The 12917-nt window shown below is 38.7% G+C and overlaps 1 protein-coding gene across 5 annotated transcripts in view; it reads left to right on the top strand.

Moving 5' to 3' along the window:
- The window catches only part of asxl2 (ASXL transcriptional regulator 2), a 164723-nt gene that overhangs the window by 68243 nt on the left and 83563 nt on the right, over positions 1–12917 (top strand). Inside the window, exon 1 of one of the 5 annotated variants that reach the window (XM_042333273.1) lies at positions 4314–4371. The exons of the other annotated variants lie outside the window; for them this stretch is intronic. The gene's annotated coding sequence lies outside the window, so the exon portion shown is untranslated. Of the gene's footprint in view, positions 1–4313; positions 4372–12917 lie in introns of those variants that run through there. 5 annotated transcript variants of the gene reach the window in all.

Genomic DNA, 12917 nt, shown 5'->3' with positions numbered 1-12917 from the left:
ATTCCCTTTTGAAAATAGAATTAATCTACATAAATTTGCATAAACCGAATCTTTGAATTGCTTAAAAATACTCCTCAAGCGGGATTTGTTTATGTTGTAAATCACATCAAATTTATACAGGTTATTTTGCAAAAAATTGCCTTGAACTGTACACCATAAAGTAAGCAACAGTTTTCATAGTTACGTTAAACAAAACTTCTGGTACAAAATCCAGGAATTTCACTGAAATTTTCAAGTGTACTCACTTATCAGAATTCTAGTCTCTCCCACTTTCTAGCCCTCTGATTATATCTAGGCTCTATTTAAAAATGACCACAAATGACTTCATTGTATATTGTATCTGGAAAATCCGATAATGATTAAAATTAAGCATTACTCTGTGGCTGCCTGGCACATTAGTGGTAGCTCTGTCAGTAGTGTTCAGTGCCTACCGTGGAAAATATATTCAAAGATTCTGCTTTCAAAGAGCCATGCGTCAACAAAACGACCTGTATCGGTTTCATGGCCTCGTGCTGAAAACTCATGTATTTGCATGGTTTACCGACCATGTCATTGGTGAAACATGAAATACAAAGCAAAATCATTTGAGATTTTTCGCTACATCCTACAAATTCCTTTCCCCATACCTTTCAGACACAGCTGCCTGTGGTTAATTTGCAAGTTTTCTGCCTATGGTCACCACTGCTTTTTCTTACTAGATTGGCTTTACACTGAGCAATATTGCCTGCCTCCACCCCCACATCATCCCCATCGCAGGCAAAAACCACTCCACTCGCTCCCGATTCCTCAGCAGATCAATTTAAAGGTTCTCATTTTAACCTTCAAATGCCTCCAACTCTTGCCCCAACCTAACTCTAATCTCCTGCTGTTTTACTCCCCCGCCCTCTTCCCCCGGCTCTGCAGACTCGGGCATGTTTTACATCTCCGCCGTTGGCAGGCAAAATTTGACAAACTTCGATTGTTGTCTGCCTCACGTAATGAACTCATTTCCTTATGCTAAGTCTTTATAAATTATTGGTTACTCACCTCTTAAGAATATTGTGTTCTGTTTTTTGGGGCACTCCAAAACAGGAAGGATATTGAGGCTATGGAGCAATTTGCTAGTATGATACCAGGGATGAGAGAGTTTACTGAAATTAAGACTATAGAAACGAGGACTGGTTTCCCTAGAGGAGAGCAAGTTGGGAGGAGACCTGATTGTCTCCGCTCTGGGACGCTACCCTGCGTGAGGGGCGCTATATAAATGCATGTTGTTTATTGTAGTTTTTAAAAGTAGGAGGATTTAGACAACCAAAACATTGTATCTTTAAAATTCACCTGAACAAGGACATGATACCTCAATTTAACATGTGGTCCAGATGCTGATATCTCTCGCACTAGACTCACTGCATTGCAGTGTCAACCGATACACAATGAGCTCAAATGCCAGGATTATTATAAGACATCAAGGATTCAACCTACCACTTCCCAAGGCCAGAGAGCTACCAATTTAGTTATTCTGTCACCTGAAAAGAAACCTAAAAGAACATCTTGTTCCACGCAGTAAGTTTAAAGGAAACCAGTTAACAGCCGTTGGATTTTTTTAAAAATGTAACAGAAGAACTCACTTTGTCAAGGTGACCTGCATAACTCCATTTGTGACTTTGTTGTTCTTGCCTTAATGTGGTTAACTTCCTTGTGGAATAAAAAAAACTGCAACCAATGCATTGCTATATATTATTTCTTGGGAAGCCCTACTAATACAATGTCTGGGCAGAATATATGTGGATTGAAGCAACTGGTGGAAATGGATGTATTAGATGGACTCAGGTCATGGCTGGTGGCTCCATTTTTCTGGACTCTTGCCAATCCCTTACAGACGTTAATCTTGAATTCTTTGCTGTTAAATCATGCCGGTGAGTAAAGAAGGTGAAGAATTGCTTAGCATCATTGTTGCAGTGCACAGCACTAAATCAGTTCCAGAGAAACTGATTCCAGACCTGGTTGCATCTGGCGTGTGTTGTTGTGTAGCTTCCCACTGTCAGATCTTGCAAAAATATGCATCTTATGGTTGAAATTCTATATTTTTGTTTTCACTTTGTGCTCTCTATAATCAAAAGGGAACAGAAAGAATTTGCTTCAATGAACACTGTGCTTCCTGGAATGCAGCTGGTTCCAACTGCTCCAGGTTCATTGTCACCCCAGCAGGCTTAGTTTCACAACAATATTTTTTTTACATCTCTTGGTAGCTGAAAAGCTCTTTGCTCTAACTGACTCCCGGCAGAGCTCAGCCAAGCATTCCATTTGGCATATTCTCTGTCCAGTTCAGCCTCCTGGCTACCTTAGCAGTATGTTCTCAAACAGCCTTGCTATGCTTTTTATTTGCCAAACACAGAGTACATTTATGGCAAGTTTGCATAATTTCAGGTCTGTCAGCCTAGCTCAGTTAGTAGCACTCTTGCTACTGAGTCAGAAAGTTGTGGGTTCAAGCCCCACATTTGGACTTGGAACTTTTATAGTCCACTCTGACATTCCAGTGCAATGCTGAGCGAGTTCAGCAATGTCTGAGGTGCCATCTTTCGAATCAGATGTTAAACCAAGGTCTCATCTGTCTGTCCAAGTGGACATTAAAGATCCCATGACACTATTCAAAAAGAGATGGGGGTTTCTTCTGGTGTCTGGCCAACAATCCCCCAAATAATATTGGTCACTCATTCCATGGTTGCTTGTGGGACATTGCTGTGCACAAACTGGCTGCAACTTACGCTCATAAAATATACACAGTCGCATCACTTTGGGTTATATCCTGTGAAGCACTTTGAGATGTCTTGACAGTGTGATAAGGCACTACATCAAATTGCAAGGATTGTGTAATTTTGTTTTTATATTTCTTGAATAACAAATGGTTTTATTTTCAGGGCAAAAAAATTAAAGATCTACTTCCTGTAGTTTTGTTTTTAACCAGACACTAAAAATATGCTCTCCAACATTCCAGCAAACAGATATCCCAGGGAGGTACCTCTTAGGGAGATGAAGCAGGAGATTTGTGAGATTTTACATTGACCAACATTATGAAGGAGTCAGTCACCACTGTTGAGGTGGAAGCAAAGCAAATCCTTCCATATTGAAGAAAGGTGTCAGAACCATACCTAGCAACAATTGACACATTAGTCTGACCTCAATAATTAGAAAACTTAAGAGAGTCAATCATCAGATAGAATATGGAAGATAACTTGTATTAAAAAAAATCTAATAAATGATAGCCAACATGGGTTCAGAAGGGGTAGATGGATTTGAAATTGGTTGAAGGGAAGGAAGCAGAAGGTAGTTGTTAGGGGAGCTATGTCAAAATGAGGAGGTATATCAAGTGTTGTTTATACTGGGAACCCTCCTGTTTTCATATTCTAAAATGCTAAGAAAAAAAGTCTGTACAGATCCAGGTGAAATCTCATAACTATTCAGTGACCCTTGCTGGAGGACAGGATGGGACCTGGCTATCATATCCCTACAGTTGAATATTCTGCCATTATTTACTGCTAGGCTGGCTGTTGAAGGACAACCGTTTGGGTGAGGAACTGGAGAATGGATGGCTGCTGTTGGACACTATCCAAACATGAGTCAATGCCTTCAGGGGAGAAGGGGAGAAAATTGGAACAATCTGTAAATACCTGCATGTCCTTATTCAGGTGGTGTTATTTGCGAAAAGTCCAACCCAGACTGAACTTCATAAAATTCTAAGATAACAATAATAATGTATTTGCAGCTCAAGAATACTATGGACCCTGAATATCTTGGGCACAGGTAGGGTAAATCACAGCTGTGAAGGCTAATAAACAGTAGTGCTTGGCCACATTGTTTAATTATTTGTCACTTCTCTGTGTTTAACACGATCAATTGAGAGTGGGTGTGGACAGATTGTGCAAGTTGTGTTCAAGTTAAACAAACCAAAAAACAAGCTATCAATTTTAAACCAAATGTAATGGAAGCCATCTGATAAGATGCAATGAAGCAATCATAACTCTACTTGCTACAACATGATATCATGGTAAAATGTCACTGTGTTTTAAAAGATTGTAGTTGTTCCGCAGATTAACACTGCATTCAAGAGCTCTGTCAGACTGTACAGGCTTAGGCACGTTAAGAATAAGAGAGTCTCATTGTGTTAGTTGCCAGTACAGTAACTACTCAGCTGGGTAGGTACTGGTTCTCGAAACGAGTCTAGACACAACCTGCCTTCTTTAATTGTAACCACAAAAGCAAAAATGCCAGTTAACGCTGTGTCTGGTTTGTTGTGAGTGAAATAATGCGACTGGGTAACATGCAAAGGACGAGCTCTTCAACATAGATCACTGAAAGCCTTCATGGATCAAACAGGAATATCTAACCTCTGAGGTAAGGTTTTGAAAATTAGGTATTGGTAGCGTAATTCTTATGTGTAATTTACAAACATTTGATGAATGAGCCTGAAATTCTTGACCTTTACTTTTCCTATTGACTTGCTCCAGCCTCAGTTTGGCTGTTATGTTGCCATAGAAGAGGGTGGTTTGCAATAGGAATAAAAGTGAAATGTGTAATTTTTTTTGTACTTTTATTTAATTCATTACCGTAGTCGGGAGGATTGTGTGAACGCTTATGTTAAAGGTCTGTTGTGTGAAAGTACAGTTGTCACACAAAAGAAAATCCTGCTACTTGCATGTTATGCTTGCAATTTTAAAAATGTCGGTTTATTTCTCCACCTGATTTTATTGTCCTGTGTTTTTTATTTGCTACTTGTCTCCTTCAATTTTACTGTGACTGAGCTCGTGCTTGCTGTCTGAGAAATGGAGTGAGTGTTTCGGGTAGCCATCTTAAATCAGAAGTTAGCACTAGCCCGGCTGCCTATCCCAGTGTGGGGGAGGGGAGGGAGAAAAACATTTTAGTAGCTGCCAAGAATTGCATATTATAAAAAGGATTATATTGACATGGGGATGTGTAAAGGTTAATACGGAGGTTATTTAACTCGGGTTTAATCTTACAGTTTGGTTCTGATGCAACTGAGTAAATGTTGCAGCAAAAGTGATTCCAGCCGTGTGGGTGGACACATGTTGGGCATTAGATCATTTTTTTCCTCCCTCTCTTCCTTAGCTACATAATTTTTACATTGAGTTTACAGGTTTTTATGTTGTATTACTACTGGGGATCTCATCATCATATTAAAGCAAATTGAAGCCATCCCAACCATCCCCAAATATCAGTGTTTTTTTTAATGGACATTCTGTCTCTTTCTGACATTCTGTATCATCCTATTCCAAGCATCTGCCAAGAGTTGCCAAACTTAGTTTAGGTCTGACCTGTTTTATTCATTATTTATACCGGGTTTAGTTTATCTCCATGATTTACATTGTATTCTCCTAAACAATGTATTGTTGGAAAGACCTGTATATTTTTATGTCTCCAGTTTAAAATAATTCAGAATTTGGGTTTTGCCGTAAATAGTCCCGTGTCAGAGGTGGCAACAGCAACAAATTACGTTTGTAAAACGCCTTTCAAGTTAGGAGGACGTCCCAAGGCGCTGACACGCAGTGGACTAGAGTCCTCCAGGTTACGGGAGCTGGTCCAGGAACGGAAGAATGCAGCCAGGAGCTGAAGGAGGAATAAGAGAATGCAATAATACAGCCGGGAGCTGGAAGAAGAATCGGAGACTACAATGTTAAAGCCAGGATCTTCATTTATGTATTTTAGAAAGCTTTGCTTACAGCCACATAAACTAGGAGTGGATTTTGGAAGATACAGCCACCACCTTCTCAACACAACGAAGGAATGGAATATATGTTGGAGCTGCCAGCATTGCCCTTATCTTGAGATCAAGAGGATGTCTCAAAGTGCTTCACAGGATATACTGGTAAAGTGACTGTAATTTGTGGGCGAACACAGCAGCCAATTTGCAATCAGCAGTGTCACACAAACGTCCATAAAGTGAATGACCAGTTTTATTTTGGGGATTGTTGATACTAGAAGAAACTCCCATCACTTTTTGAATAGAGCCATCATATCTTTAAGATCTACTTAGAGGCAGAAGGGACCCTCAGTTTAATAATAATAATAATTCTTGCATTTGATATAGTGCCTTAGCACGTATTTGAAGCGTCTCAAAGGGCTTCACAGAATATACTGTAAAGTGTAGTGATTGTATATTGTGGGCGAAATGCAGCAGCTAATTGCACACAGCAGTGTCCCACATCTCATTTGAACGATGATACCTGCAGCACGTCTCCAGCATTGTATTGGTGTGTCAGCCTATACCAGTGGGGGCCAACCAACTATTTTTTTTCTTGATTGAATATTTCTTGATTTGTGGCCACACCATAAATATCACTACCGAATAGCTACTGGAAACAAAATATTGATTTAACACAGACTTACATAGACTAGTGTGAATGTTCTGCGGGCCACTTCTTGACACCCTCCGTGGGCCATGGGTTGGCCACCACTGGCCTAGACCATATGAATTCCAAGATCCATCATGAGGCTTGAACCCACAACCTTCTGACTCAGAGGTGAAAGTGCTACCAACTAGCCAGGCTGACACACAATGAGGTGTGATATTACAGAGAATATATTGTCTGTCTGGTTACAGCCCGTTGAGACTCTATCCTGTATGAAAGATGCTCTAAAAATGCAGGATGTGGTTAGTTTGTGCGTGTGTGTTGTACAATACTTGTGAAGAGTTAATTTTTGAACAGTCTAATCTCTCGAAAGAAGGCAAGCTTTGATTGGGAAACCTTTATGTTTTACATCTTGGGACCATTTTTAAAGTGTTTTTTTTGGTAACGTGTAATTGAATATTTTTAGTTACATTCAGTTAAATTAAACATCATTTGTTCCATATTTGTTCCATTTGTCCCTCTTTTGCTTGGTGCAGTCTGGCAAATGTAACTGGGTAATTTAAGGTTGGCAATCTATGAGAACAAGTATGTGACTCATATTTATTGTTCATCGTGATGTGTGGACAGCCTATCTCACATTGATTACAAATTGCTGTTAGTGTTAGAACTGTCAATGTTGCATGTATCCGATAGGTTCAAATGGATTGGATAGGTTTAAAAAAAATCTGCTTTTCTGTTCGACAAAAAAAAGCTGAGCTCCAAAGTTTGTAATGATTATTTCAGCATGTTTTATGCTAGAATAGGGGTCAGATAGCTGATTGAAGTACAATGCAATCCAAATATTTTAATCAGCTTGAAGCCCTCTTTTCAGTGTAAAGCATTGATATTCAGTAAATTTTTCTTTGTTATCCAAAATCTCACATTTGTTCTCAGAATGAACTCTAGCAGTACTGCTTTCAACTTCTAGGTAGACACTTTATATGCACTGATGCTATCTCTCCTGACTAATGAGATCCCTACTAACTGGAATGCATATGAAGAAATTGAAGATTGCAAGTCTTGTATTAGCCATTCACCACTGGAGGGCAATGTTTTGGAAGCGGTGTGTTTTCACCGGGTCCTGTGTTGAAGTGTTGACAAGTGATGGACCAGGAACAAGCGAGAGGTGTCTCATGTCACTTTCACGAGACGTGCACAGTTCAGTTTAGGAACATAGCATTTTTTTTACACTGAAAAATAAGCAGAGCTCAGTATATATTAATGAGTTTGTAATCTGTCTCATTTCATAAACATTTCCTTGGTATTGACAGCTCTGCTCACGTTGCTTGCTAGTCACTTGTTTAGGTTTTGATTACATGTCAATAATTGTGCCCAGAGGTCTTTCTCGGGCTTGTTTATTAGTTTCCTTTCCATTTTAGCAATGCTTGTATTTTTCTTGGATTAGGTTTTAGCCCTTGTTCTGTCAGAAGAAGTCTGACATAACTTAATAACTGATTTTAATTTGACACCTGGCTTTGTTTGGCTTAATGTTTTTCTCTCAAGTTAGAATGTATTACCAAGATATAGCAGTTTTACTTGTGAGTCATTTATTTTGTTTGCTTTGCAAATGTTAAGAGTTTTGGCCTATGTTAAGTCCAATTTACGTAAATATCTATATTCGACTTGGCTACTGATGCCTATTTTAACTGCATGAAGGAACGCACAGAACTTCACTTACTGGCATTGAACTATCCAAGAATTTTAAGGGACTGTTTCTGAGGAGAGGCTCAATCAATTCAAAGCCCTTTGATGGTTGCATACATATACACCTGGTCAGATGTTCTGGTAGATTGGCTCTAGCAAACAAATTGCTTTGTGACTGCATACCTCAAAGATGGTTTGAAGATTGTTTCTTGTGACAATTTGCAAAATGTAAACCAAGTAATAGAGCAGTGGTGGCCAGTACATGGTTCGTGGGCCAGAAGTGGCCACCACTATCAAGAAGCGGGCCCCAAACATTCGCAATAGTCCAGGTAAATCTGTGTTTAATCGGTAGTGTGTTTCCAGATTATCCTTTATTGAATATTTCTTGATTTATGCCAATGAGTCCAGTGATATTCTATGCTGTAAGACAATTGATATTCTTTCTACTGTTATCCTCTTTTGTATAATATCAGATGAACCATAAGATCCTTTTAGTAATGCACCAAAATTCAAGTTTTTCTTATTGGACGTAAACATGTTTGTTCTTAGTTCTGGTGGTGTTTTTAGTTATCCTTGACCTAATTTACTAAGTATTGTTAGGATCAATACAAATGCTTTGCAATAAAGAGGAATGTATCTTGTTGAAGGTTGCTGTGACTTATGCCCACTCAATGAAAGGACTCCAGCTCCACTGGCCATATTGCCATCCTACCTTTGTAACCTCTTTCTTCCCATTGGGTTTGTCAGCTGTTGTAATTCCATGGCTTGTTTCCCGGTGTGTTGATTGGAGCCCTATGTTCTTATGCTAAAGATTGCTGACATCCTAGACTTGTAAAATAATAATAATATAATAATATAATAATAATGTATCTCCTGGACTATGAAGGATTTACCCACAACTACTCAATGTTTATCAGCCATGACACATGTGGAAACCCATCACCAAACCAGACTGAGAGTTCTATGCATGCCATCTCCACATGGAAATTCCTGTGTTTATAATGAAATGCACATTCTCTCCCTTTTGTGCCCAAAGGTTGGTTTATTTCTGATCAGCACATTGGAAAAAGTTTTAAAAAATGCTACCACTTTTATAGCACCTTATCACGTCTCAAAGTATTTCACAAGTAATTACTATCAAGTGCGGTGATTTTTAGGCTGACAATTTGAGAAGAATTTGAGAAGCTGGATATGTACTGCTGTCCAGTCTGCTGTAGCTCATATGGTTGGATATTGTGTGGCTTATGCATATAATTTTGTATTAAGCATCCTAAACATAGCTTGTCCCCTTAAGTTACTAGTTTGACCTATTTGCTCAGAGGAGTGACATTGAAAGTTTCACACTGTTGGTGGAGGTTGTTGTGAAGGTGAGGTTTAGACATATTGTCAGGGCTTTTTCAGCTTGAGTTTGCATTGTACCTGAGCTGGGGCATACCTGAGGGAATAGAGCCTGCAGCAGTCACAGATGTTAAATGGAAAATATTCTTTACCTCAGCAGTGACATATTTGACATGAGTTCAGCTAAAATGAATAGCTTTGAAAGAAATTATACCAGTTGCAAATTGGGATGTCAGCTATTAATTTTTTAAAACATTTTATTTGAATTTCCAGGTTCTAACATTTGTTTGAACAAATCAAATTAGTGGAATCCAATTTAAAATGTCTTTTGAATAAATGTAATGTAGTGTAACATCTTTAATAAAATTAGCAGATGTATGTCTTCATAATTCTATAAATGAGGTACGAGCTTGTATTTTCATAGTTACTGATTTAAATATCAGGACCGAAGGGACTAATTATAGAGCACTTCAAGAAATGTGTAGAGGAAACGAAGGGTAACAACATCAGCAGGTGTGTTACTTTTTATTAAAATATATATTTCTGAAGGCTTGGTGCAAAATGTATTTATTTATAAATCAATTGATTATTTTCCTTTTTTTGTCCTTCCCCGTTGGCATATGTGCATATTTTTTATTGCCTACATTAAACGCCAGAAGGTAAGAAATTAGATATTTGAAACCAACATCTTGGCTTCAAATAACATATTGCTGCTGCTTGCTTTTTGAAAATGTCGTCTGTCACATCAATGAAATGAGAAGGAACTTGAAAGCAATCATGGATCTGTCAGCTATGAAAGACGCAGTCATTAGTTTCATTATTTTGATGTATGCTGAGATCCGTAGTTGTTTTTAGGTGAATTGTTATATTCATTACCTTGTGGCTGCAAACCCAAGCACAGAGAGGCAACAATCTCACTGTTCAGGTTGTGTTGGAATGTAACTCTGGTTCTTCTTCCTACTTTGCACTACAGTCCTTTCAGCTGATTGTAAGTTTAAACTTTACTGATGATCTTTTAGCATCAGTCTGTTTTTCTATTATGTTTATGTTTACTCACATTTGTTTCAAATGCTGTATTATCGAGAGATGAACTCACCGTAGAGCCTTTATAGGTATGGGTATGTAGGGAGTGTCAACAACTTGATAGCCTTGGTGTAAAAGCTGTACACCCAGTATTGGAATAAAGGATAGTCACAGTGAAAATTCTTGTTGTGAGGCTGATAATTTTGGCAGGAAGTTTTATGTACTTTTTGAAGAAAGCGACGGATGAAATTCTTCAGTCAGCTGAAAGCAGTTTAATATTTTATTTAAATGGGTTGTGCAGCTTCCTTCCTCAATAAAAATGCTCTTATATTTCAATCCTTTAACATGTATTTAAAATGCTTTGAATACATGTGCCTCACAAGTCAGAAGTGTATTGCATAAAAAGCAGAGCATCTCGCCAAAACAAGGATATTTCCCTTTGGAATTTCCGGAGTATAAAGAGAACCGGTCTCCCAAGGTGGCAGTGTAAAGTAATAATGATCTTTACATTTGATATCGTGCCTTTCACATCGGGAGGTGGTGTCTCAAGCCCTTGACAAGATTTTATTGTAAAGATGTGTGGCTGTGTATTTTATAGCAAATGCAGCAGCCAATTTGCACATACAGACAAATTTGAACCCAAAACCTTCTGACTCATACTCAGAAGTGAGAGTGTTACCAACTGAGCCAGGCTGATATCTATATCAATTTGTTTTCCATTCCCTTTACCATTTCAGCATCCTTTCCTTCCAGTCCCAATTTTTCAACTTTCTATGTGATGAGACATTATTTACTGATTCAACTCCGCTTAACTTGGGATCCCAATGATGTGGTTCCTTCTCTCTTGCCCAATGTTTGCTTGCATTTCAGTGCCTGTGGAAAGTTTAAAAACTGCACAATGTTTTCCAGTTGTGCAGTCGACCATAGTCTGTCAGTGAAAGGCATAACCTCTTGTGAAAAACAATGGAAAAGAACATAGATTGTATGTGGATTAATGACCTTCATGAATTACACACATTACTGTTATACAAAGGTCCATAATGAAGACTATGGGATACAAATTAAATCTCACAAATGACTTGATAACTCTCAAGAGATAAAACTAGAATTTGAGTTGTGGGTAAAGCCACAAGTTGGGGTATAAATCATGAGGTTCGATGTGTATTCTGTTTTTTACCATATGTTTAAACTAATGAAAGATGTCAAAGAAGATGGCTTTAATGGTGTATGCTTTTTCTGTGTGATTTGGTTCCAGTACAGCTGGAGATAGTGAGTGCTGTTCTGTTTGTTGAGGGTTTAGAATCTTTATATCTTGATCCATTTGTTAAACAAATTTTCAAATGTAAGTTCCAGGCGAGAATGAAAAAGCATTACAGATCTTTATCTACTGGGAGTCAGAAGCATTCAGAAGCTTAAAAAAAACTATTTGTGTGTTACATAAATTGCTGAACTCATGTTGGAATCAAACTTTGTGTGATCAAAGAATGGTCCAAATAGAAATTTGATTTTATATTCTTTCGTTGAAGCGATGTGTGTGTGTGTGTGAGAGGGAGAGATTTTATCGAGGATAATCTTGTTGTTATGAAACTAAACTTAAGTAATATGAATTCGGTGAGCTCTCAATGTGTCAGCTTAAATGTGGCGAGAAATATCCTCAAGACAAAGTCCCATGGATTGCTTACAGTCCAGTAATTAGCCAGGGAGAGAGCTGTGCTTTTGTTGTAGTGTATTGGGGTGTGTGAACTGAAACACTTCATATACCTCAATATCAGCTCCCTGCAACCAAGGAGCCGAATGAATCACAGCTTCTCTGAAGTGCTCTGTTCTGCCTGAATGCAAGTAGTTAAGGTTTGACATCAGCTAATGGTGGTACTCTTCCTTGCATGAACAAATCTGTTAATGTGGCTATTGCAGTCAAAGTGAGCGCTGTCTCTGATGGACGTGCATGCTCATGGGCTTCACCAACTCCTACTGGAATTGCCGTGCCTCCATTTCTCTGTCTCGGATTTCTTGCTGGGGAAGCATTACATTCCAGCAAACAATCTTGGCGCACAGTCAATGAAGCGTTGTTAGTCATCGCGAGTGATGTAGAGACGAACTGTGGCCTACAATTCACTGTACGGAAGTTGAAAGTTTGTGGGCTCAGCAGAAAAGCTTTGTGTCCCTTCCCTGCAGTTTCTTCTTAAGGCAGTGACTCTCCAGGTTCTAGCTCTCAAATGAAGATGACAAAACTGCATCGCAATTCCTTCCTGTTCTTTGTGTTTTGAAGCCTGAGTGTAGATGTCAGCTTTCTCCTTTGTTTTTAATACCCTTTCATCTGAAATGTACCAGATTTTGAAGCAATTGAACGGCTATTTGTGCCCTGTGAAGAATGAGGCCTTGGACAACCCTGTTCAAAGAAGAACTGGGGATGTGCTTAGGGGTTAGCTGAAAGGACATTTCCAGCGTAGATCTGTAGTCCTTCAGCAGGATCAGTTTCCACTTTCAAGAACTGCCTTCAAATTTGACTCTTTGGAAGATTGTGGAAAG

Source organism: Callorhinchus milii, unplaced genomic scaffold, assembly GCF_018977255.1.
Source record: "Callorhinchus milii isolate IMCB2004 unplaced genomic scaffold, IMCB_Cmil_1.0 Scaffold3, whole genome shotgun sequence".
Lineage (NCBI taxonomy): Eukaryota > Metazoa > Chordata > Chondrichthyes > Chimaeriformes > Callorhinchidae > Callorhinchus > Callorhinchus milii.
Note: the sequence above shows the minus strand (reverse complement) of the source record. Positions and strands in the feature narration are given on the sequence as shown.